The sequence below is a fragment of the Pezoporus occidentalis genome, unplaced genomic scaffold (assembly GCF_034315485.1).
Source record: "Pezoporus occidentalis ecotype Australia unplaced genomic scaffold, CSIRO_AGI_Poc_V1 ctg124, whole genome shotgun sequence".
Classification (NCBI taxonomy): Eukaryota; Metazoa; Chordata; class Aves; order Psittaciformes; family Psittacidae; genus Pezoporus; species Pezoporus occidentalis.
The window spans coordinates 126,571-150,818 of record NW_026913038.1 but is presented as its reverse complement, the minus strand read 5'-3'; the positions used below and the strand labels follow the sequence as shown (position 1 = coordinate 150,818).

The window sequence follows — 24,248 nt, the reverse complement described above, 5'->3', positions numbered from 1 at the left end:
TCTCCTAGACCAGTGATCAAACCCAGACAGCGAGCAATCAGGTCAAGTACCACGTGTTCCCCATGCTCATCTTTGTTGCTACAGTAATATTAACTGGGTTTATTTAGCTTTTCAGCAGCAAACTCTTGGCACTTGAAAATACCTCACAGCCAAGGTCATTCCAAATCATGCCAGTGCCACCACTGGACAAGCAACACTGTATGGAGGGGAAATACGCCCTACAGAGCCTGTTACTCCTATGTGATTGATTAATGCTGATCATAATGCTAATCTGATTATTATTATGGACATCTAACATCCAAGACTTGCTAGGCAAGGCAGGGACTACCAGCAGCTGATACACAAATATGAGGTCCATTAATAACTTCATTTCTAAAGGCAGTCAGTAAAAATGGTAAAAAATTAGTTTCTTTGTACACTTTTCTGCGAAAGATAGAACCAGCTTGTCCGTAGTACACTAAGAATTAGATGCTAACTTGTCTGTGCTTCTCAGTTACTGATGCGACCTTTGCAGGGCAGATAATCCAGTGATTCAAGATCAACAATCAGACATGATTTCTGCCCATATGCTACTAACAGCCAAAAAGCACTTTGTGACTTTCTGACAGCATGCGTGATTTAGGCAGCAAAAGTGCTGTGCCCTGAAAGCAACAACACTCTACCAGTTAAGCCATGTAAGTGTACAGCTTCTTAGAAAACACTTGAACTCTCAATTTTCACCTACTTACAGACCTGTCACTTCCCTTTAAGTCTCACAATGAATGTACGGGTTCATCTCGTGAGGACAATTTATCTTTTCCTTCTACATAAATACACAGTAAGCCAAAGCTAACATGTACTTTTATTTAATTAAACATAACCTAGTAACAAAACATAACCAGGACAGACCCCTTTCAAACAGTCTGTTGCTTCTAGCAGTGTGCAGCACTGGCAACAAGAATTACTGCATCACCCCATGCTGCTTTCTGATGTGGCCCAATTCTGCTGAAGTCCTGTTGATTTACACTGATGGGCCTTGTGGTTGGTTGATCTATTGAATTTCAAGCATTTAAAATGACACACAAAACATCTTTTACCTGCACTGAGCAGCATGTACACACATGACAGGCAAATCCTTCTTTTCTGCAGCTAATGTCCACAACACAAGCTTTTTAGGCAGTGAGGTGGCAAAACATTTTCTGCAACCCAGAAGGTTTTGGTGGCACCTTGGTCTCTGTGCTTTCTTGCCTCAGGCAGGCCATTTACATCCCCATTTAAAAGTCTAAGGCAGAAAGCACAGTGTGTACTTCTGCTATGAACCAAACTATGTGTTACTCAATTCACTAGAACATTTCATCCAACAATGGGAACAAGGTAGAAGAATGCTCCATAACTGGAACAGAGGATCTGCAGCTTCAATTGGTATGGAAAAGGCACGCAAGCTCAGCAGTGAACCAACCAAGTACCCAGTCCTGTGCTTTTAGGAAGAGCTGACACAAAATGCTTCTTAAGGAAGCAGTAAAAACCTCCATGATGGCAAACGGTGGAACAACCTACCCTTTGGAGAAAGTTCTTTCTAAGCCTTTTAGTTACTGTCTAATTCATGTCTTTAAGCATGAAGGCTCATAGAAGAAACCTGCTTCCACATACTGCACATCCTGCTGGAAGGGCTCTGGATTCATTTAGTTTTATGGCAACTGTTGTGAAAACTTCTAGCAATACCCAACAGCTCCAGGGAATGTTATTTTGACACATTTGAGCATACAGCATAGAAAAGTGCTTCCGGAACAACACCCGTAAGCAGAAAGAAAAGTGCAACACCAAATCCCTAGAAACTGCTCTTTTGCCTTTAAAAGATAAGGGCACAATCGTAACTGTGATTTACTTCCAACACAGTTAGGATGCCTTGAATATAGAGGCTTTCAACCTCATTTGCATTGCCTTGATACACTAAACTGGCACTAATACTGCAAGCTACCACAGTAACTGCATGTTGAGACGAGCCGAAGGTGTAGCCTAGATGTGCCTGTCTCTCAGCCTTCACCAAGCAATTGTGCATGCTTCAAGCTGACATGGCTGCTGTGTGAGATGTATCGATTCTGCATTGCTTGTGTCAGGAGGGAGGTATCAGGATGACATCCCAATCTGGAAAACTTACAGGAAGCCAACAACCTCTCAATGGAGACTGTGGAGCTGTGCTAAAAGTAGGACTTGATGCATTAATCCGCTATAAGCCTTAGCTTTTACTGGCTTAGTGAAACTGAAAAAAAAAACCTAAACTTCCTTTCTTCTTTAAGGAAATAGTCTAGAAGAGACGCCTTTCTTCTGATCTGCACTGTGCTCATATACCCCACTTGTGTAACATCTGAGGCCAGCTTCTGTCATTTAAACAGCATGACCCCTCATAGTCCCTCTTCCCTGCCTATGAGACAAGTCTAGCACTAGAGGTTTCCCTTCAAAGCACCTAAGCCATGTTTCACTGGAAGAGGCTAAGTACTTCATTGGGGCTTTAATCATGGAAAAAATCACTAGTGGTAGCTGAAAAGGAGAAAACCAAGTAAGTTCCTCTCTTAAATGTAATTAAACCTGTAATGTTCTACTTTTCACTAGAACAGTTACAAAGGTAGGACTTGAATTGTCATTTCAAACCCCTTCCTTGTTCTGATGCAAAAGCATTCTGGCTGCCTGACTGTTGTTTACTCTTTAACTTTTACTATGGCCCTGGAATATAATCAATGCTCACTTCTGAAACTCTACAATTTTAATTACGATTTCCAGACACCCTCTATCACACGTTTTATGTACAATCAATGCTGACCCCATAAAAGGAAAGCATTTCACGTTTTGGAATACAAGAAGTTTGCTCTTTAAGAAGAAAACAATCAATTACTGATCATCTAACCACCTCCGTGTGCGTATCTATCACTCTTCTGTTATTGCAGATTAGACATGATTATGTCCCCAGAAAGCAAAACTGCCATAAAATTCTGCTTCTGATATGTACCCTGGGCTGCATCAAAAGGAGCGTGACCAGCAGGTCGAAGGAGGTGATCCTGCCCCTCTACTCTGCTCTTACGAGACCTCACCTGGAGCATTGTGTGCAGTTCTGGTGTCCTCAACATAAAAAGGACATGGAACTGTTGGAACAAGTCCAGAGGAGGCCACGAGGATGATCAGGGACTGGAGCACCTCCCATATGAAGACAGGCTGAGAAAGTTGGGGCTGTTCAGCCTGGAGAAGAGAAGGCTGCGTGGAGACCTCATAGCAGCCTTCCAGTATCTGAAGGGGACCTATAGGGATGCTGGAGAGGGACTCTTCATTAGGGACTATAGTGACAGGACAAGGGGTAACGGGTTAAAACTTAAACAGGGGGAGGTTAGATTGGATATAAGGAGGAAATTCTTTCCTGTTAGGGTGGTGAGGCACTGGAATGGGTTGCCCAGGGAGGTTGTGAATGCTCCATCCCTGGCAGTGTTCAAGGCCAGGTTGGACAAAGCCTTGGGTAGCATGGTTTAGTGTGAGGTGTCCCTGCCCATGGCAGGGGGGCTGGAACTGGATGATCTTAAGGTCCTTTCCAACCCTAACGATTCTATGATTCTATGTTTAGTGTAAGAATTTATTTAGGTTCTTACTTATAGTGATAGATGTTGTTTTTTAAAAAGCCTACCCAAAGCATTGTTCCTTACAAAGTACTGGGGGGGGGGGCAGGAGGGAGGAAGGGAATAATTAAATCTTGAAACACCAAAATTTGATCAATATGGTTTGACACTGCTTCCTTCTAAATCATGCTTAATATGCTGAGACCTGAATGCAGGCTGACACAGAAAGATAACATTGTGTGTGAGTTGTCACGCACTGAAAGAGAACTGTCCATACACATACTCTGATTTTAACATGTTATAGGAGATGGTGCCATAAGCAGCTTCTCACTCCCAGATTTTGGGTTTGGGTGCTCCTTTTTCTTTGATTAGGGGTGGGGGTCAACCTGTAAGCCTTTCAAAAACCCATTACCAAGTGACAGCTACATCAGAGAATTAGCTGGCTTTAAACAGGCAAGGGCAATGTTTCCTTTATTAATGCACATAAATAACAGGTAGAAAAAGCCCTGTGACAGATGTTTGGAGGAAAGATGTGTCGCAGCATTCACGTTCTCTACTATTGGTTCATAAGGGCTACGTTGATTAAATGTTAATGAAAATCCTACCTTAAATTTGCATTAAAAAACAGTAACATGGGTGCATAGGTGGGCTTCCATGTGCTAAATTGATATATCAGGTATGTTGAGCTCAGCCAACCTTTTGCTGAAATCAATAGCATTTACACTGGCCACTTGGAAGGCATATTAGCTAATATGTGTGTATTTGGGGCTAGAGACCAGGACATAGCAAGAATAAGCTCAACTGCTTTCTACTCCTCCAAAGGACCTAAAAATGTACAGGAATGACTTTCTGTAACCATATGTATGCATATCCGATGGGATGCTAAAGAACTCCAATCCTTTATTTAAATACAAACAAGAGATTTGGATAAATATCTTTTGTCTAAAACTTAGATACAGTACATAAACTACTAAGTAGTTTATGTAAATTAAAGAGTAGATAGAAAGGATGTTTAAGCATATACATCCTATGGAACACTAATAAATTGAGCACAGAAATTGCACAACTCTTATTACTTAAAAAAATCAGGTCGCAGAAGTCTGTATTCTTGGAAACAAGCTACAGCATAGAATAAGCTGATAGGCAATCCAGGGTTACAGAATACAAGAGAACGAGCTCTGCTCATGCTAAAATCTTTTGACTTAGCTTGGTCAAACAAAAGACTTCTACAGTCAGCGAATCTTTAGGGATCCAAGTCACTTCCATCTTCACAATAAAAGCTATAAATACACTGACCGATATCCCCACAGCTAAATGGTTTAGGAATTTAGGAACTTCTGTCTGAGTGTCAATGCAGGCAAAAGTAATCTCCCTTCCCCTGCTGAAGTTAACTCAGCATGGCACCTTGAGCTTTTACTAAACTCATTTATTCGCTCATCTCAAAAAAAACCTGTCATTATATGCAGGTCAGAAGTAAAGCTGCAAAGTGAGAAGAAAAATAATGTCCTGCATCCAAGCTGCTGGTCCTCCCAAGTACATTACGTTACCCGAACCAGGCCAGTCAGTGTGGCATCAGTGCAACGCAGTAAAGCAAGTACGCTTGTAACCAGCAGCCTATCTTGCCTGTGCAGTAATATTCCACTCCTTACCTTCTTCCCTTGGTACAGCTTGCATATTAATCCCTAGAATTCTCCTTTTTAATAAATGCATTAAAGTCTATTGATTTTTAGCGACTATGAAAGGTCAGCTGGAAACAAAGCAGGAACATTTTGTAATGCACAGGCCTGTAAAGGGAAAAAAAAAATAATCCAACAATCCTAATGAAAGCAAGCAGTTACTGTGCAGGCTGAGGAGCCAGTCAAGTTCATCTCTCAGTTTTATGGATGTAAATGGACAGAAATTCCACTTGAGCTAAAACTTCAAGCAACGTTCTCTGCGGCCTCATCCCGAATTGATATTTGCATGCTCATGAGACAAATACGCCCCACATACCTGGGCTACTGCAAGTCAAAAAGCCACACTATAAGTAATGGGCAGGCAAATGAGAAGCAATCATATGCTTCATTTTAAATATCTGTGATTTGAAGTCTTTCCCACAAGGTAATTTCCTCAATAGTCACATTTTCCTTCTCAAACTTTCCCCTCCCCCCCAGATACATCCACAATGAAAAATGACTCTGTGATTAGAGGCATGCTTAATTACAGTTCAGCGTGAAAAGTTTATGAACCAACATTTTATCCTAGCCTGTGTATTGTCTTATTTAGTTTTATATATTCATAAATATGCAAAGCCATTAAGATAATTATTAATTGCAGCAGAATACAATTAGGTGGCTTTCAGCAATAGCAGTGTTTGAAACTGTAATGTGTATTCACCGTTCTTCCAGCGCCTGTCTTCATTTATTTAGCTTTTGGAGGATCTCTATTATCATGATGTAACGAATGTTCGACTTATATGGCATCACTGCCTAAAGAAAGGACACTGATCTATTACTGAATTAAGCTCAGCCATGTAGTGAGTTGTGGCATATTAAAAAACCTTCACAAAACTGATTACCTGTACAGCCTCACGCCCTGTTCACAGTATTACCAAGTCACATACTCTTTTTGGACACAAAGTTATCATCTTTCCCTTCCCCCAGATAATTCATCTTTAATCTTTTCAGAGACTTTTTACACCATTGATACTTAATCTCCAAAGTAATATATTTTAAAACATGTTCTGGTTCAACCCTCCTACACACATATTTGGGTGATGCTGAGCCTGCAGCTGTGAAAGATCATTTATAAAACTATGGAGATTGCACACAATAAAACATTAAAAATCAAGTTAGCAGTCCTGCACTGACTTCACTAGCAGCCACTTATAGGGGGGTTAAACACCTCCGTTCGGTAACGGGTGGCAGTCTTCATAATGGGCAGGATATTGTTACAGCTTGCAAGAACTGACATTAACTTTTAGCCTGTTAGATTTTGCCTCTAAAATGATCATTTGCTTTTGATTGCATGCCCTTACATCATTTACATCATGACCTTACTCTCATCCTGTGCTCCTCTCTACCGTAAGTACTGCAGGTGTCAGTGCCCACTCTTCCCTTACAAGCCTATTACAAGATAACTACTTTGATAACAGTAGAGGAAGCTGAAGGCACATGTGGATAATGATAAGCATTGGACTTCAAAACTTTATAGCGTTAGGGACAGTGCTGCTCCCTGCATGTGAAACACAGCTTGTATCTCTTCCAGAAATTCTTCAGACTTTTTTCAGCCCTATACATACAGAATTCAGCTACAGAGAGAATACAGGCAGGTCACCTACCACTGGTTTTACCTCTGTTCAAAACCAGAGATGCTCCTCAAATAGTATATAACACCACATCACATTATAATACAATGCCATCTATCCTTGACCCTATAATCCCCTCCAAGATGGGGGGACCCTGGCACTGGTGCTCAGAGCCCACTGCCAGCATAGGAGCCACCCACAGAGGTGCAATTTCAGGATCAAGGATTTAAGGAAGTGATTTGGGGAGCCCTGTACATGTACAGCAGCAGAGGGGGCTTGCAGCTGTTCCCATGTGGTAGTTCACTCTGGCCTGAGATGCAATTGTCTTTTTCCCTGGTGATCAGTAAAAATAGCAGTCAGATATACTGATACAGACCCACAACCTCATCTAAGACCTGGTTGTGTAACAGTATCGAAAAATCATCACATCGCAGTCCCCTTTTCTTTATTAATGCTCCTTGCATTATTAAAGAGATTAACAAAGAGGAGAACAAAATTCATAGTCCTGTGTGCTTTTCATAAAGGATTATTTACTCATCTGCCTCCCAGCGCTATAGAAAAGGAGGAGGTGCAAGATGCTGTAAAGGCATTGATGCATCACTGATCTGTGGAATGCCAAGAGAGCTGCTGGGGCAGACACCAGTGGTGTCAAGCTGAGCCCTTACTTAGATCTCTAACCACTGATTTACAGCATGCACACAGCGAGGGTGCAGCACCCACCATGCCATCCTGCCTCCCCGCAGCTGCCACAATTCAAGGACAGCCCATGCACAGGACTCCCAACTCAATGACAGACACTATTACCTGTAGATGTTCTGCTGTGCAAACCTCCTTCCACCAGTGCATTTCATAGATCCACCAGCACTCAGTCCCTACTTGCTCCCAGCCATTACCATAGCAAACTGGATTTCATCCAGCCAAAATGCACAAGATGAATAAAAGCAGTGATTAGCAAAGAGGAGACAAGCATATTAGCTGACAGCATCCTTACTGCAACAACTGTTTTTTGCTGCATAATACTGAGATACCAAATTTACTCCCCAATTTTATTTATAACTTCAAAATTAATACAGCAGTTAACTGCAAAACTGACAAGTACCTTTTACTAGTAGCCAAGAGTTTAATAAGAAACATAAACTTAATACTAAGCTTCCAAAATACTTTGAGAAATAAATATCTATTGCTAAAACTTTTCATTGGAATATGAAAATTTAACACATTAGGAAATAATTAAGCTGAAACCACATGCTTTAATCAAATCCTAGTGATATATTTTTTGCTGAATCAATTTAGAAAATCAGACGGATTAAAGCTGAGCTCCATTAGTAAGATGGCAAGTGAATATAAACATAATTTCTGCAATTTATGCTGATTCAATTTTAAAAACCTACAAGATTAAAACTAAGAGCTACTTACAGGGTGGCAAGTGAATACAAACTTATTGCTCTTCAGATCACAGGGCTTTAATATGAAAATAATCGATGAGAAATCACATTAAAGCTGCTGTACACATTCATCAGGCTATTTGGTAAAGAAGCCAACAAAATTAAACCCCTCCTGATATGATAATACAAAACAAATGTCATATTTTCCAGATCACACAAAAACTGCAGAGCAGTCAAAACTCAGACTAACCTTGCATTGCAAATCAACAAAGTATTACTAACTCAGACTCAACTACAGAACAAAAGATGCTGTCCTGTACATGGGCTCTTCTGTACCTCGCCAGGTCTAGATGCTTCTGGGAAATTAGCCCAGCTGATTACGGTTATAAGAAATCTTTCCTTTGGCTCTTCAAACCACTGATGTCAGCTCCTTCCAGTTTTAAAAGAACACATGTTAGATTACAAATAAGAGCAGAAGCTGAAGGATGACAGCAGAGTAGGAATAAAGGAGAAATAAAGCCCCTATTACTCTAGTAGGAATCCACACACATTTTTCACTTGCGCAATTAAGTATCTCAGAAGAGACCAAGAGCAAGCTGGGTACCTTTCTTTGCGGTGATCAGCAGAGGATGGGAAGAGGTCACTGAACACCAAGTTCAGCTTCTCCCCCTGCCCACCAACCACAACCAACAGCGCAATAAATCCTAATCCAGACCCAAAACCCCACACTGCTTCCCCTCTGCCTTGCTGCAAAGGAAAACCCAAACCTTACAGCTGTGGGAAGCCTCCACAGCCAGGTACAGCTCACCTCTGAAACACACAACACCTTGCAGCTAACGCAATTTAAGAAACATCATCCTGACCTCTCAGCAAACAAAGGAAAGCAGCTCCTTCAGGACCCAGCCCAGCAATCAGATCCTCAGTGGTGGGGCCCAAAGACTACAGCAAAGCCCAAATGACCTTCCTAGGGCACAGGGACACATCTGCTTGCTTCAGACTGCAAAATTAGTTTACAATGAGAGTGCATTCCACAGTTTATAAAGTGTCTGATGCTTCCCTTGCGCCCTGCCCTCCAGCCTGAGACCGGGGAATTTATTTTTCTGTGATTCTAATAGCACTGAATTAAGACACAGGTTCTGGCTGGCAGCCTTGACTGACCTTTTTAAAGGCCTGAAATAGATTTAAACTCAAAGTCCCTGGCAAAAGAAGCCTGGCAGGCTTCTTTCATGCGGCCAAACAGGGCTCAATCCCAGTGACGCTCCCCCACAGACCAGACAGGATGAAAGGGCAAGTCTCTTAAAATATGGCTCTGACTTTGAAATGCAGATGACAGGGCTTCTGGACATACAGTATTTGACAGCTCTGTAACACAGCAGCTCTGGTCACCCCTTAAAAAATTAATCAAAGTTTCCATAAAGACATGCTTTTCCAAGTCTGCCTTCGTAACTTTGCTGAAAGGGTTCCAGCAACCAGACCCTTTAGAGGGAGCAGAGAGATTGAAGCAGACACGGCAACTCCCGCAGCCTGGAGCTACCAAAGTGAGCTTCCCCATCTTCTTATTTCTCATTTTTAAACTGTATAATTAAATGGAATGCATCAAATTCAGCTATGCAGCAAACAGCACTCAGAACATACAAATGAGCGTAGAATAATCAGTCACAGAAAAGTCAGCTCCTCAGAAGAATAGCACAAAGGGGTTAGTCAACTTTTTCAAAAGCCAGGATGAAGGAGGGTTGATATTTTCATGATTCAAATATTATCACTCAAGTTAAACTTGCAAACTCTGCAAATACATTGCCCCACGCAGCAGAGACAAGCAAAGACCAGTTTGGGTTTCACATCGCAGTACCATGCCCATTGAATCCCCACATGGCACCCATCCTCTGCTCCACTGCTGCAAAAGTGCATTTGTTTGCTGAACATAAAATATTCAGGGGAACATAAAGCATTTGGTGAATCACAACATTGTGCAGGCTTGTGCTAAACGCCTTCAGGGATTTCTCATCTTTTGACTGTCAGTTTAAACCGCTGAGGAAGAGGAAGAAGGCCAACAAACAGTTGAAATGAGCACGATGTCCTGAGCATGATGCTCCTCTCCAAGCACAAACTTGAGTGGGGCAGGCACCATGGCAGGGGTCACTCCAAGCACCTTCCTCTCTACAACTTTGTAGCAATTAAACTCTGACGTGGAGAACTAACAGCTATTTCACAGACCAAGGCATCCTGGAGCTGATCTGGAAAACTACTAGACAATAAAGCAGGACATTTGCTGACCTCACACCTGACACCTTGCTTTTATTGTGCAATCTTCCACTTTACTAACCCAAATCAAGACCTGTGGCAGCTTAATGTGAACCTGCAAGGAAACCACTTAAAAGCCATCACATGCCACTAACAGAACAAATTTAATTCCATTTCAGGAAGAGATGAAAAGGGGCAAACATAATGGGAACCCACTGTCTCGCACCAGCCTGTGAAACATCCGGCTGCCAGGGAGAGAGGACTGTGCAGCTGCATGGGGTACTTACTGCCACTATGACACCTGAAAAAAATCCCATCACATGCAGCATCACACTGTTTCAGGTCATTTACTGTTTTCTTTAATCACCCTGAGATCAAATTATCCCTTTAGAGCACAAACCTTAGTTCTTTTATACCTTACAGCAATGTCACATGCAGACTGTATACATGCATCCAGTATCTCATGTGCTTCCCATCATAATTAAGGTTATTAGAGCAGCCCTTACTTGAGGCTCAGGGCCACACTGTACCAAGTCCTGTACAAACAAGCAAAACAGCCTCTGTCCTGCTCAGCTCCTCATCTCATCATCTGTTCCTGTCCACATTTATCCTACTTCAAGGCAGCAAACAGTTCCCATTCCTGTATCTGTTGCAGCACTGAACATGATGACATTGGTACTTAGCAGCTCCTCTAACTCGTTTTATCTAATGTGAGATTTCAAATCCACAAAATAGATCTAAGTTTTGAGCAAGTTTTGCTTTCAGAAAATTTTGAGTGAGTTTTGCTTTCAGAAAGTTTTGAAGTGAGTAGGATACATTTTAAAAAATGGAGAGAAAAGGCCTAGAGGTGATGGACTGAAGGAAACAAAACCCACAATAAATAGAGGTTATAAGAAAGAAGAATCATGTGACAAATGTAATTGAAGCCAGTCTCTCAGCATGAGTAAAAACCATCCAGCAAAAAAAAAACAGTGTAAGGGTAAAAATGAAGTGTGATAGTCCTGTCACCTTTGGGGCTTTGAGGGATGAGTAATGAAAAGTCCTGAATTAGAGATCATAGAAAACAGGGCTGGAAGGGACCTCATGAGGTCATCTAGTCCATCTCCATGCCCCAAGGCAAGAGCAGCTCTACAGATATCATTCCTGACACATGTTTTTCTAACCTATTCTTAAAGACCCACAATGATAAAGGTCCCACAACTCCCACATGCAATCTAATGCAGTATTTCATCCTGGAAAGTTTTTGTTACTAAAGTAAATCTCACTTGCTGCAATTGAAGCCCATTATTACCCATTTCATCCCCCATGGCTGAGAAGGGTGCTCCCTTTCCCTGTATAGCAAAACAATGCAGCGATGTCCTGAGAAACCCAATATTTTTTCCACCGTTGCTCCCATTATTCTATTCAGTTTGTAACACTGGTTTTTTGGAAGAGATACTGAAGGTAGCATCATGGATACAGGGCATAAATTTTAACTGGCTTATACTGTCTACAAATGATTTATCTTGAAGAAGATTCTCTCTTCTCCCTAAAGATGAAGGGAAAATCACAATTCTTCCTCCCATGACCACAATGCTTGTATTTCTATAAGGATATTAGGGTTACTGTGTGCATTCTCATCTCTCTGAAGGAGCTGTCCACCACCATTTCAAGTGACAATCTCTAGGTAGTAACAGGGAAGAAAAGCCAAGTACTTCAGTCAACTGAAAGATGTTAGCTTGATACAGACACTGCCAGGCAAAATCCAAATGGATTGTATTATACAGGATCTCTTCTTTGACCTCTAATGTTATGGCATTAAGACTGGGTCAAATAGACTTTTGAGAGCAAGAAAACAGGAAATGGTAAAAGATATCTTCTCTTCATATATATGAAATTATAAACCAGTTCTCTCTGGATATTTAGATAAGACAGTAACAGCATGGGAATGAAAGCTGTGGGGGTCTTTTCATTTGTCTGGGAAGGGAATTGTGCATTCAAACCCAAAGCCATCATGTTTTCAAGCTGCTCTCCTCAAATGCGTAGATAAACATCCTTACTATGATGACAACTCAGATTTTTGTTTTATCACATCATTCTGACACCTAAGGTATGTCTAAAAACTCTCTAAATATCTTGGAATTGATAACATCAGTGCAAACACTACCAACAGGAGACTTCCTAGGGGTGTTTCTGACTCAAATGGTCCCTTTTTTTTGTCTATGAATCCAATGACCTGCTCCGTTTCCTAATGCCAATTAAATGTCCAAGAAGAGGGAAGAAGGGGGACATCAAAGTTGCTACACTTCTCTTATGCCTTTCAGCCAAAAGGCTGTCCCCTTTTCTGAGCCTTTTATAGTCTAGGCAGATCTCAACAGCATCACCAGCCAAGGGAGAGCTCTTGCCTAAGGAGCTGTCTGCCTAAACTCCTCAATTTATTAGAGCCTACAGACATGAGGGAGCAAACGGGTGCAGTCAGCAAAGACAAGCTGCAGAAGAAAGAAAATAAAACACATCCATTATACACACACGCCTTGACTGCAGAATTCAAAAACCTGCAAAACAAAGCACCCTGATTAATCATTAATTATACCACGTATCTCTTAAAAACTATACATTCACTTTACCAATCTGAAGGTCACATCCAAGATAACAGTCATTCAATCCCACTGCTTCAAAGCACACAATGCCAAGCATCCCCCCTTTCTGGATCAGTTGCTTCCTCTGATCTCTTTACATACACTGACTTAATGCAATTAGGAAGACAGTTTTAGCAGGATCAAAATTAATGGACCTACATAAAAGGAGAGCCTGGCTCTATAAGCAAGCCAAATGCCAAACTCCTTAGTAAGGAAAAAATTCCCATTCAAAGTAACGGGAATACAAAAATGCTCAAGACTTGGCCCTTTGGGATAGATTTTTGAAGAAAACTACTTCTATTTCAGTACCAAAGCAAGTAGCCAGGCTTTCTAAGTAGTAACTCCACTTACAGGCTCACCAGGTGCTAAGCTCTTATGAAAAGTGTAACAAGAAGCGGGTTTAAAATCTGCTGCCATACCTGTGGTGTTTAAAGACTGATCTTCAGTCTTCTGGGAATAAAAAGGGGGAGAAAAAAAGGAAGAAAATCCAAAACCTAACTGAACATGTAGTCTGGTTTCTTTGCTTCAAAGTGGATTTCTTTCACTGATCCAAAAATTAAGACTTCCCCTAGTGTTCCACTGTTCCCAGCTAAAGAAAACAGAGAAAATGCAGTTGCCATGAAGACATCTACAGGAGCTTGCATCCCACTCTACTCGAATATCAAATTTTAACTACATATTGACATGCTCAGAAATTAGATGCTATTTAAAGTAAATAAATAAATTGAAAAACGCAAGACTCCTGCAATGCTCTTCAGGCTCTTTTCAGTCAAGATTTGTGTTTGAGTCAATTATGTCTCAATTAACAAGTAATCTTCTGAAAACTAAGGAAAGCAATACTAAAGGCTATGGAGGTTACAAAAAGAAACAAGAATAGGAGGTTACAAAAACAAACAAGAAATGCTGCTGGTTTCTTGCTGTTGGTGGCTCAGACATTAGTGCGCCAGAGGCACGAGTAATGGAAATGTACTTTTAGATAAATCTCCTTTCTTTGCCTGGATTATTTTAAAATGACTCCGCTACAGTGTATATTAACCTAGCCACCAACCATCCTATCCTCAGCTTTCTTTTTACAGGTTATTAGGAACACAAGCATCGTCAAATCACCAAATGATGGTTAGCATCATTGCACTCTCCTTTTGTTTGTTAAACACACAGAAAGTATATACTAGAAATTGAACAAAAACAAATTTCTGGGAAGCAGATCTTCTGCCCTTGCCATCATATATTCAAACCTTCATGCTAGATATGATGGATAACCAGACTTCACTCATTTTCAGCACGGCAGCTCCTCCATTTGCCCTGGCCAGAGATTACACCGTGGAACAGGGAGCAAGCACCTGCGAGCTAGATCTGTTTTCTTCCCCTTTCCTTGCTGAACTGACTTTTAAACACATTTCTTCAGAACCTGGAGTCCACACTATGCCTGGTTAAGCTACAACAGATCAGGGGTCAAGTAAGCAATACACTCCATATTTGCTCAAAAATACCTATTACTATTCCTTCCTTATTTTACCCGTTTGTTCCTACACTATGAAAAGCTATGCTCGATACTGACTAAAAATGCATTTATACTGCTACACGTGTAAATATTGCACTTCATTTTGGCACATTAAAGTTACACATTATAACTAGAAAAGATTCCTCTCCCAGAAAAGTATTATTGTGTGAATACACAACATTCGAAACCAAGAGCTAAAAATCTTACCCCTTTCTCTTCCAAACAGCACACTGCACTCAACATTTTCCTTAATTTTCCTACCCTGCGGCACAGATACCAGCATCCTACTTACTTTGTAAGTGTGTAGGGAAAGTCCAGCATTTAGCAATGGTGAGAAAACAGTTTTAGATCCCTAAGGGAAGGTGCTAGAGAATTGCATTCAATATAGTTACAATTCAATTCAGTTTGCTAGAGCTGAAAGAAACCAAGTGCTTTTGAAGTTAAAGTGGAGAGGCCAAGATTTTATTCTTTCATGTATGTGTGTGCATGTGTGAAAACTTTAGGAAGTGAAATCTCTAAGGAGAGCGCTGGTCTGTAAGGACGAGGTTAGCGTAAGGCGAGTTGCGCAAGGTATACAGAAGCATATGCCATACGGAAAAGAATGGTTAAAGGAACTTGTTTGTAGAATCTTTATTTTCTTCCTGGGATACAAACAACAACAAAAAAAATAAAAAAAATCAAAGCAATTAAATATTTAACCGGAGGGGAAAAGAAAAAAAAAAAAAAAAAATCAGTGTAATTGTACATAATCCTCTGAGTTGCTCTAATGAATGCACCTCCTTTGACCAAGAGAAAATGTGCTTTTTTATTCCACCAACATATGCATTGGAAAAAAAAAAACACTGGTAAAGTTTGAATTCAAAGAAACAAAACTGCCTGAGAGTACTTTCCTTACAAGAAAAAAAAAATAAAGCCCATGCTATGTAATTATAGGAAGGTAAACAACTAGGAAGGCTCATTGCAAGTTTTACTATATGCCGGTGATTTGTCATACTGACGAGCTTCCAAAGGAGAAAGCCTGCAACATGTGTTCTCACCCTCTTTATCTCAGACTTTTGCATAATGCAAATTGCAGAGTGTGGAGGCTCAGCTCTCCCATTTGAATCACGCAGTATCGACATTTCATCTCTGGAAGTCTGGTAGGCAGTGTGAAAACTCGCTAGTTGTACGAAAACAAGGCAGAACAACTGGTTCAGACAAGCAAATTACATATCGGCTCCTCTCTGACCTCCAGCATCTCGGATAAATGGGGTGGATGAAAGAGCCCTTAGCGCTGCTGCCAGCAGATCTCCCTCAGCTCCTCAGTCTTGGCAGAATTATAGGGGGCAACTTTACACATGGATGAACTGTTCTCCAACAATCTTCCTAATGTAGTAGACACAAACAGGCTTTCCTCCAATACTACGAAAGCACATCCCACATGTTTATTTCTTCTGAATAATATTCCTGCAGACAACCCAGTGACATTTCTGGAGAACAGTTTCTCTCTAATAGCAGTGCAGGGGTCAGCTAAGTCTTGGGGAAAGATGGGTGAGTGGGGAGCCTCCAAAACCAATTTCCAGACCAGACTCTCTCAGATGCAGTCCTTTAGAAATGTGGGTGATTTCTATGGGGTCCCAAAGAGCTGTGGAAGCAAAAGACTCATTTGTCTCTGGGTTAGAGTTTAAAATGAGGAGACAAATACTGGCCGTAAGCATGGACAAAGGGATCGCTCATAGAAAGTGGGTTATCTGCACAGAGAAACTTTTGGGCACCTTCATCTACAAAAATGATATTGATGATGGCATTGCATTGTGATGTCACAGCCAGAAATGGGAGGAAAATAATGAGTATGGAAATTCTGTTTCCCATAGGAAACTCTTTCACCCATAGGAATGATTCCCAAAGGTGTTTGCCTCACCTGTCATGCATGAACATGACTGCTCCTGCTACATCTGTTAACAGCATAATGAAAGCAACACAAATGTCAGCAGTGGCCAGCCCAACACAGTGGTGCTGCTGCTGCTCTTGGGTGGAGATGTACAGCATGAAGAATGAAGCCAGCCTGAGGTTGACTACTTGTCCAACCCCAAAACTCAGACAAAAACAACAAAAGGATTAATGCAAAGCTTGCTGAGCTAGGACCCTTCAAGGCTTATTGGTAAAAACATCTAAACATTTCTACACTTAGTGATGCACATTTACTCAGCGGTAGAAATACAGATAAGCATCTTCACCATTTTTTACTTGTACTAACTAAACACTTATATTCCCTGGTTTCAGAAAAAAATTGCATTAGAAACTCAGGAAAGGGCAGAAAGGGTGAGAAGAGCTAGCAAAGGCTGCCAAAGGTTAACCTCTGATATGAGAGGGAATGGTGCCACAGGGAGCATCTTAGATCAGCCCCTGAAATCTCAGCACTTTGCACTGAAATTTAGTGCCATATGTACTCAGCAGTACATACAGTGTTGACAAAGTTTTTATTTTTAAATAAATAAAGGCCAGAAAGTACAGGTTTCCTTACATCTCCAGTGGCTTCAATTATGCAGTACCACATCCACCATGTAAGCACTATTTCCACAGCTTTAGCACTTGACATTTTGAGATAAAATGTCATGAACAGAATTTGTGAACCTCTCTCTTTGTCGTCCCCCCTCCTTTGAATTTAAATCCTTAAAGGCATCAGACAACTGCTTCAAACTATCCCCTTCTTCTTTCCTCAAATTGAAGACCAGACAGGCTTTAATGGCATCTTTGCAGACAGTTTGCTCTAAGTCTTACTGCAAGAACTTTTCTTCTCCAGTGCTGCTCACTGCTAGGCTAAACAATGACTTTTCTGCTCACTAAGTCCTGCAGGTGCAATCGCTCTTGCCCATCAGTATGACTCTGCTGCTTGTTTGCTTCTCCTGCCTTCCCTCTTTCCGACACAGGACCACAACAGTTCTTTGGAAGAAATCAATGCCACCTGCTCAGGTCAGACCATTTTGTCTTTCTAGATTACACTAAATCTCAGAGGCTTGTAACTGGTCCCTCCCACCTTATGGCTTCCCTCACTTTTACCTCCTTATGCTCACCCTACTCAAATCTATCCTCATTCTCTATACCCCAAGCAGGAAATCACAAGCAAATATAAGACACAAAAATAAATACCAATTTCCAGTGAAATTCTGAGAACTTCTAGATTGCCTAGAATGTGAAACAGGGACATAAACTATTTTGTCAAATTAAGCCAATTAGCACAGGGAGTTTAATGGTATCATCTGTGTGACCAGTTTCTCCATTGCCACATGGATTTATCAGTTAAACTGAAGGAAGTCAGTCATTAATTCTATCACACTCTTCCTAGAAGACAGCTGTGGTGACGCCCCCCCCCCCCCCCCCCCCAAAAAATAGAATTTTGATGTATTTTCTCTGCCTGAAGATGAAGAGAACCTTAGTACCAGCATCCTCTTGCTCTTATCTGATGCAAATATGCTGCTTTACAATTCCACTCTACCTTGTCTGCTACTTTATTTAGTTTGCTTCTAATTGTATAGCTTTTCCTGAAAGGTCAATTGTTCATCTACCTGATGGCCTCCTGCCTACTTATGTAAGCTATGGTCAAGATGATGTTTGGTATTATTAAGATGGGATATCCTCTCGAGGATGCCTTCACAACTGGAAGAGTGTATGTGACAGCTCTGAGCCAAGAGACAAAAAAAGGAAGCCAAAACCTTGCTTTTCTTCTTCTCCAGTATTTGCTCTGTGCTGTCATGCTGATGAGGGGCTATACTGGAATCTGTTATCCATTCCCCCAAAGGAGCTCTTCACAAGAGTGAATCTGCCTGCAAAGAAAACAGGAGGATTTTGAAGATGGCATGTGGAAAGTTGCCATAGGTCTTCCAGAAATCTTTTCTGTAAATCTCATAAGAGCTGACCTGGGGCATATGAAACCACAGTGCTTGTGAAATACAAAGTAATCACTCTGAACTCTTTCAGCCATTTGCATTTTCTCTTCAGAGAGATGCCCTGTGCCTATGGGAATATTTGCCTCTATTTGCAGCTGACTTTTAATCTAAGTTGGAATCTGGTGGCTTTTCTTTTATAGTTGACAGTGAAGTTGTGGCTCTGTTAAGATAAGTGTTTCTTTTGTTGCCTCTTGTATGAAATTCCTAGAAGATGTGCCCTTGAACAAATCTCCCAGAATACCAGGGCAGAAATAAAGTAGAGTCGCTATTACTGAAAGCGCTCAGCAAATCCCACACAGCCCAAGAGAATCTTAGAGAAGATGTTGAATAAAGATGCTCAGTATGGCCAGATAAAGGTACCAAACAACCAACAAATGTTAGATTATAAAGCTTAAAACCTAGAAGTATCTATTAATCCTTTACATTTGTTACCCTGATGTCTAGAATTTTATTTATTTATCCAAGTGACAATGTAGGAACATTCCTAAGCTGATTAATTTTACACACAATTAAGTTCTTAGGACATTTCTAGAACTAAAATAAAAAAACAAAAGGAACACTTTCTATAAGTAAAAGGTAAGGATTTGTGCATTTGGGTTTGGGTTTTCTTATTTGGTTTGGGATTTTTCAGGGGAGGGGGTTGTTTGGTTTTTTCCCACTGGAGGGTTCATGGGATTTCTACTTGAGCTCCTTTAAGTATCTGAGCTCCTAAGTACTACTGAAAACATTAACAACCTCAAAGCTGCTGGCCCCCAGAAATGATGCAATTAACCACTGACAGTCTTCACAATAATGTTACAAATTAAATTAGATTGCCTCAAATAGAGTTCACAAAGGAGTCAAACCCCAAAACAGCCAATCTATCCTTTGCAACTGAGGTATAACTGAACACTTGTTTCAATATGAGGTTCTTTATTAATAGATTTAAAGCCTACTGTTTCGTTGAGAGAAATACTTTCAACCCACATGAACCTTAATTTTCTTCCCATGCTTGTATGTTCACCTGAAGAACATCTTATATACACTGAGAAACACAAGCAAGAATCTAACTAAAGACACCTCTTTCTGTGGAAGAACGGCAAGGATAAAGAAGAGACAGAAGTTCCCATGGAGATGGCATAACTCAGAGAGGAACCTCTGTTAATCCAAGGGGAACGCTAGCTAGATATGAAAAATGGGGCAGTGGATAATGTATTAGCTTCTGCAAGGACCCTTAGCCCTTGCATCAAGCAAGGTTGTGTGAAATTTTAAAAGCCATCTGGAACATCAACAAAAAGCCTCCTGCCTTATCACCACTCCAGACACTGCAGCAAAATATTTTCCAAGCATCCCGGCAGATGAAGGTTAAACACAGATGAAGCAATTCTGCAATACTGGAAGAGGGTTGCTAATAAAGTTCTGTTTTATGATGGAGCAGTTTTCACCAAAATGGGAATTAAGGGGTATATAGCTGCCCTAGAAAGTAGCAGGATCTGTAACAGTTTCTCTTCCAACATCATCCATATCAGAGAAGCAGTTCCTTTCAGTGTGTGCTAAAAAAAAGAAATTGTTAAGCACAGCCTAACCCTTTAAATTACTCTTCCCACTTCTATCTGCAGGATCAGTAGATCTGAAGTGTGCATAAACAACACTTAAGCCCAGAGCCCCCTAAGGCAGCATCTTCTACCAGCATGGTGAGAGCTGACAAGGCTCTCCACTAAATCAACTCACCCAGCAGAAAACATCCTATATGTGAAGTGAACTCTTCAAGAACAAAAGAGAATTTCAAAGTCAAAAGGAACAATGATAGGAGAACGGGGTAGCCTGCAAAGCAACAGTCACCTAGCTAAAGGAAATCACACTAAGTCACAGTTAGAAAGCCAACATAAATTCTGCTTTCAGGAAGAAAAATCTTGCTTGCTACTTCCTAGTACTGGGCTGTCCCAGTGAGGATGAACAAAAGCACTCTGGACTCCTCCACTTGACTTCTGCCATTCCTGATGATGGGAGCTTGGCAAAATTCAACTTCTCCAGTACACACACTGAAAACTGTTCAATTATTCAAAGAGTAAAGTGCTAGATATGAGTCAAGAAAACAGGATCAGGAGCCAGGTCTCAGTACTGTGGTTAGCAGAGCACAGAATGGCGTTAATCACAGCAGTGCCTGCAGCGTAGGCACTGAGCAAGGCTTCAGAAATCAAAGCATAGAGTTTCAAGAGCAATAAATGGGTTTAGGAGCCCACATCCCCTTGAATGAATTGCATTTCTAAACCCAGCAATGGCTTTTTTTGTAGCTCTTTCATCTCCAGCCACAAAATTATAAATTGTATCCAACTCTCCATCCTCTTTGCTAAAGCTGTTCTCAATCTTGTTTCTTTCTCCAGAAATACACTATCACAAATAAGAATAAAGCCAAAACAAACAGCTGATGCCATTTATTTAATTAGTTGGACAGTTTCTTACTGATGTGGTATTTGAAACTTTGTGCAAGAGGAGTTCTTCAGACTACATGAGCATGTAGGTATTAGTAAGAACATGTCTTTCGTTAGTAGTCTCCCAGTCAGAAAAGTCTGCCCGACTCAAATGATGACTTAGTGTCATAGGAATCGTATTTCTTTTTCACTGTTTTATAGCCACTCATCTTGAACTGACATTGCACAGTGCTCTTCACTGCTGGTCTCAGATGGTATATCAGCATCCAGAGCAGCCTCAGAATCTTCTGGATGAGAAGTTCCTATGATTAACTTTAAAAATGTCAATCGTTCGCCATGTTCAGTATTCAGGCTTGTTCATCAGTTAGTAGTAACATTCCTAGCTGAACTGAAAATGTGTTCTGAGTAAGTGCTGGGAAAAGGAAAGCTTAAACGTTTGACAGCAGTTAAGAGATGAAGCAGACTATACTTTTCATTTCTGAAATGAGGATGCACTGATTTTCAGCAGGCTTCTGCAACAGAATCCACTACAAGATTATGGGAGCAGACCTTTTCTTCTTGGTTTTGTGACAACTACAATTCTGCATTCCTCAGCTCTGCCCTGCAATTAAAAGGGGAAGATACCAGAAACAGCTGAAGAAGCAAGAGACAAGAAAGGAAAAATAAGCTGATTCCAGCTACTCCTCTCTTTTCCATGTGTGCTGTACACATTTCATTATTAGATTAGAAGCTTCTTCCTGCACCATCTCCATAAGCTTTGAAATTGCCACCATTAAAGCACGTCACAGAAGTTATTTTTAAACTGTGGATTGTGTTACAGAGAGAATCTCATTTTTAAAAATGTAATGGAGGAAAAGCATTCATTAGAAGACTATGACAGCTGAGGGAAAAAAATATTCATCATATTCGAAGGATACAGATGAGAAAAAAAGCTTGGAATGTGTTCGTGCTCTCTCAGCCTGAGTATCTCTCTCTTCCCTGACTGGTGTGAAATATGATCAATCAAATTAATTCTGCACATACTAAAAATGAGCTTCTGCAACTCATTCAGCTCTAAAGTCAGTGTCTTATCATATGCACCTAAATGAAAAGGGATTGGTTTCACATGCTGGAAAGTTGGATCTCCCAGCATGCCAACCTGATTTTCAGAGGCATACAATGCCTGCAACATGCATTGATCACCAGGCAAAAAAGAAACAGGTAGCAGATCTGTGATCCTCAGGGGAGCAGTGCCTGCAGCCGTGGCCCTCTGAAAAGCTTTCACTGGTTAGATGATCTTCAATCACCTCCATTCCCCAGTGGGGACTGCCACCGGGGTGCTCCTGCTTGCCTCATGCTACTCAGCACCATCGCAGTGTTTTAACGCTCAGCAACAGTTTCAGATGAGACAATAGGTATCAAATCATACTTGGAAGCAAGTGAGACACTGAGCTTGAAAAATCCCCCTGACTAGCAAAGGCAAGTGAATTCATGTCCTGCTCAGATGCTCAAAAAAAAGGCAGAAAAGAGGAAAAAAGTTCACATGCAAGAGAAAGAGCAAGACCAATGTTAAATGGGGAGTGAGGATTTCTCCCACAAGCAAGCAAATAAACTCCTCATGCATTATTCACAGGCTGTGCATCAGGGGACTGGTATACTTCCTGTAGGAGGAAAAAACCATTCAGCATCCTTGTAGCTTCAAAACTGCAGAATCACTCCAGGGAAAAGATCGAGGGAAGAGGCTGAGGTGTGAGGCCAGTTTACAAGTCAAACACCGTAACAGGTAAGATTGTGTGGGGTTTGTTTGGTGTTTCTTACTGTTATTATTTTAGAGGCTGGATACTTATCCAAGGAAATACGAGACTGAACTGATCCAAGTTTGAAAATTGTATCTATAATAACAAGAGAAGAGAGAATTCTTAGCACAAGTTACCACAGCCACATTTAAAAGACAGCGCATCCACAACCCAAGCATTACTCCATTTCTCAATACTGTCCTGATAAACTGAACCTCCGCAGGACTCTCTGTACTACAATTTACTAATCCCCAGCTCTCCCCAAAGGGTGCTCCACAGTTTCTCCAAGCACAACCCAAGCAACATGAATAAGAACCCGTAAGGGTCAGGAGGAAGCCCTGAGGCAGAGCTCTGGCAGAAATCCAAGCTGGAAGAGACACTGACCATGCCCAAGCAAGTGCAGACAGACAACTTTCCCCCCAAGTGATATTTTAATTCAGAAAGAAACCTTCACTAATCTCAGGGTTTATTACCATCTGTGTAACAAACAGGAACTGCAGTTGGTCCATATAAAGCATTAATTTCCTACAGGGTATTTTAGACTTTAAATGAGGAAGGACCAGATCTAAACCAGAAATCTGCTGGAACCCCGCTCTCACCTTAATTTGATTTAAGCGTGCCAAAAGGCAAGGAATGAAAGTGTGGCAACAAAAAGACCTTGATGGAATGCAGGGTGCGGGAGGGATCCCATTGAGCTAGGATCTACAAGGGAAACTACATCTGCATCTGGCCTCCCTTCCTCTCTATGGCGGGCTGCAGAACACAGTCCTCCCTGACCAGCACCTGAGATACCAGGAGATGCTGCAGTTGCACTCTCCCCAAGCAGAGGACACAATATATTGTCAGTGAAGCGGCCTAGCTGAAGGACAGCTGGGCATGCAGCACATCTCACAGTAAATAAATGACCTCTCTCATTAAAGGCGCTTTGCTATTTGGCCATGATATTTTTCACTGTGTTCCCACAATGAATTCTCTAAATGAAGTGAGTTTGGCTTGCCAACCACCAGCTTCGGGCAAGACCTCCACAACTCCTCCTACGTACTTTATAAAAGGAGTGAGCATCTCTCAGTGCACAGCAGGACAAGACTTAGCACAAGGGAGCAAAAATATTGGTCGTGGATGCCGCATAACAGAAAGAGCAGTAACTGCATTGGGAAAATAAAGGTTCCACCACAGACCATAAAAATAGCCAGCAACGATCCTCCAGTGCAAAATTTCTAACCTCTCCTAGGCTGAGCCATTAAAAACAAGGATGACATCCATATGCACTGACTTCTGAAACCCAGGAACTCACAGGATTGAAAAGGACTGCAAACTTGTTATAAAATCAGAGCTGGTCCTCCAATAAGTCACGCATCCCACACCACTTCCCTCCCAGCCCCTTGCTTGAAGACCTGCATTACAAAACAGATTTCCTCCAAAGCTCTTCCTGTGATGACCTTTACTGAAAAGGGAATCTAAAAGCAAGATAAAAGCATAGGATGTGGGTTAGAAGAGGTCAAAAAAAGCCACCATGTACCGTTACTG

General features: G+C 41.2%; 1 protein-coding gene across 9 annotated transcripts in view; it reads right to left on the bottom strand.

Moving 5' to 3' along the window:
* The window catches only part of SGCD (sarcoglycan delta), a 326,461-nt gene that overhangs the window by 267,112 nt on the left and 35,101 nt on the right, over window positions 1-24,248 (bottom strand). For 2 of the 9 annotated variants that reach the window (XM_062607488.1, XM_062607491.1), the window contains exon 2: window positions 7,669-7,766. The exons of the other annotated variants lie outside the window; for them this stretch is intronic. The gene's annotated coding sequence lies outside the window, so the exon portion shown is untranslated. The remainder of the gene's footprint in view (window positions 1-7,668; window positions 7,767-24,248) is intronic. 9 annotated transcript variants of the gene reach the window in all.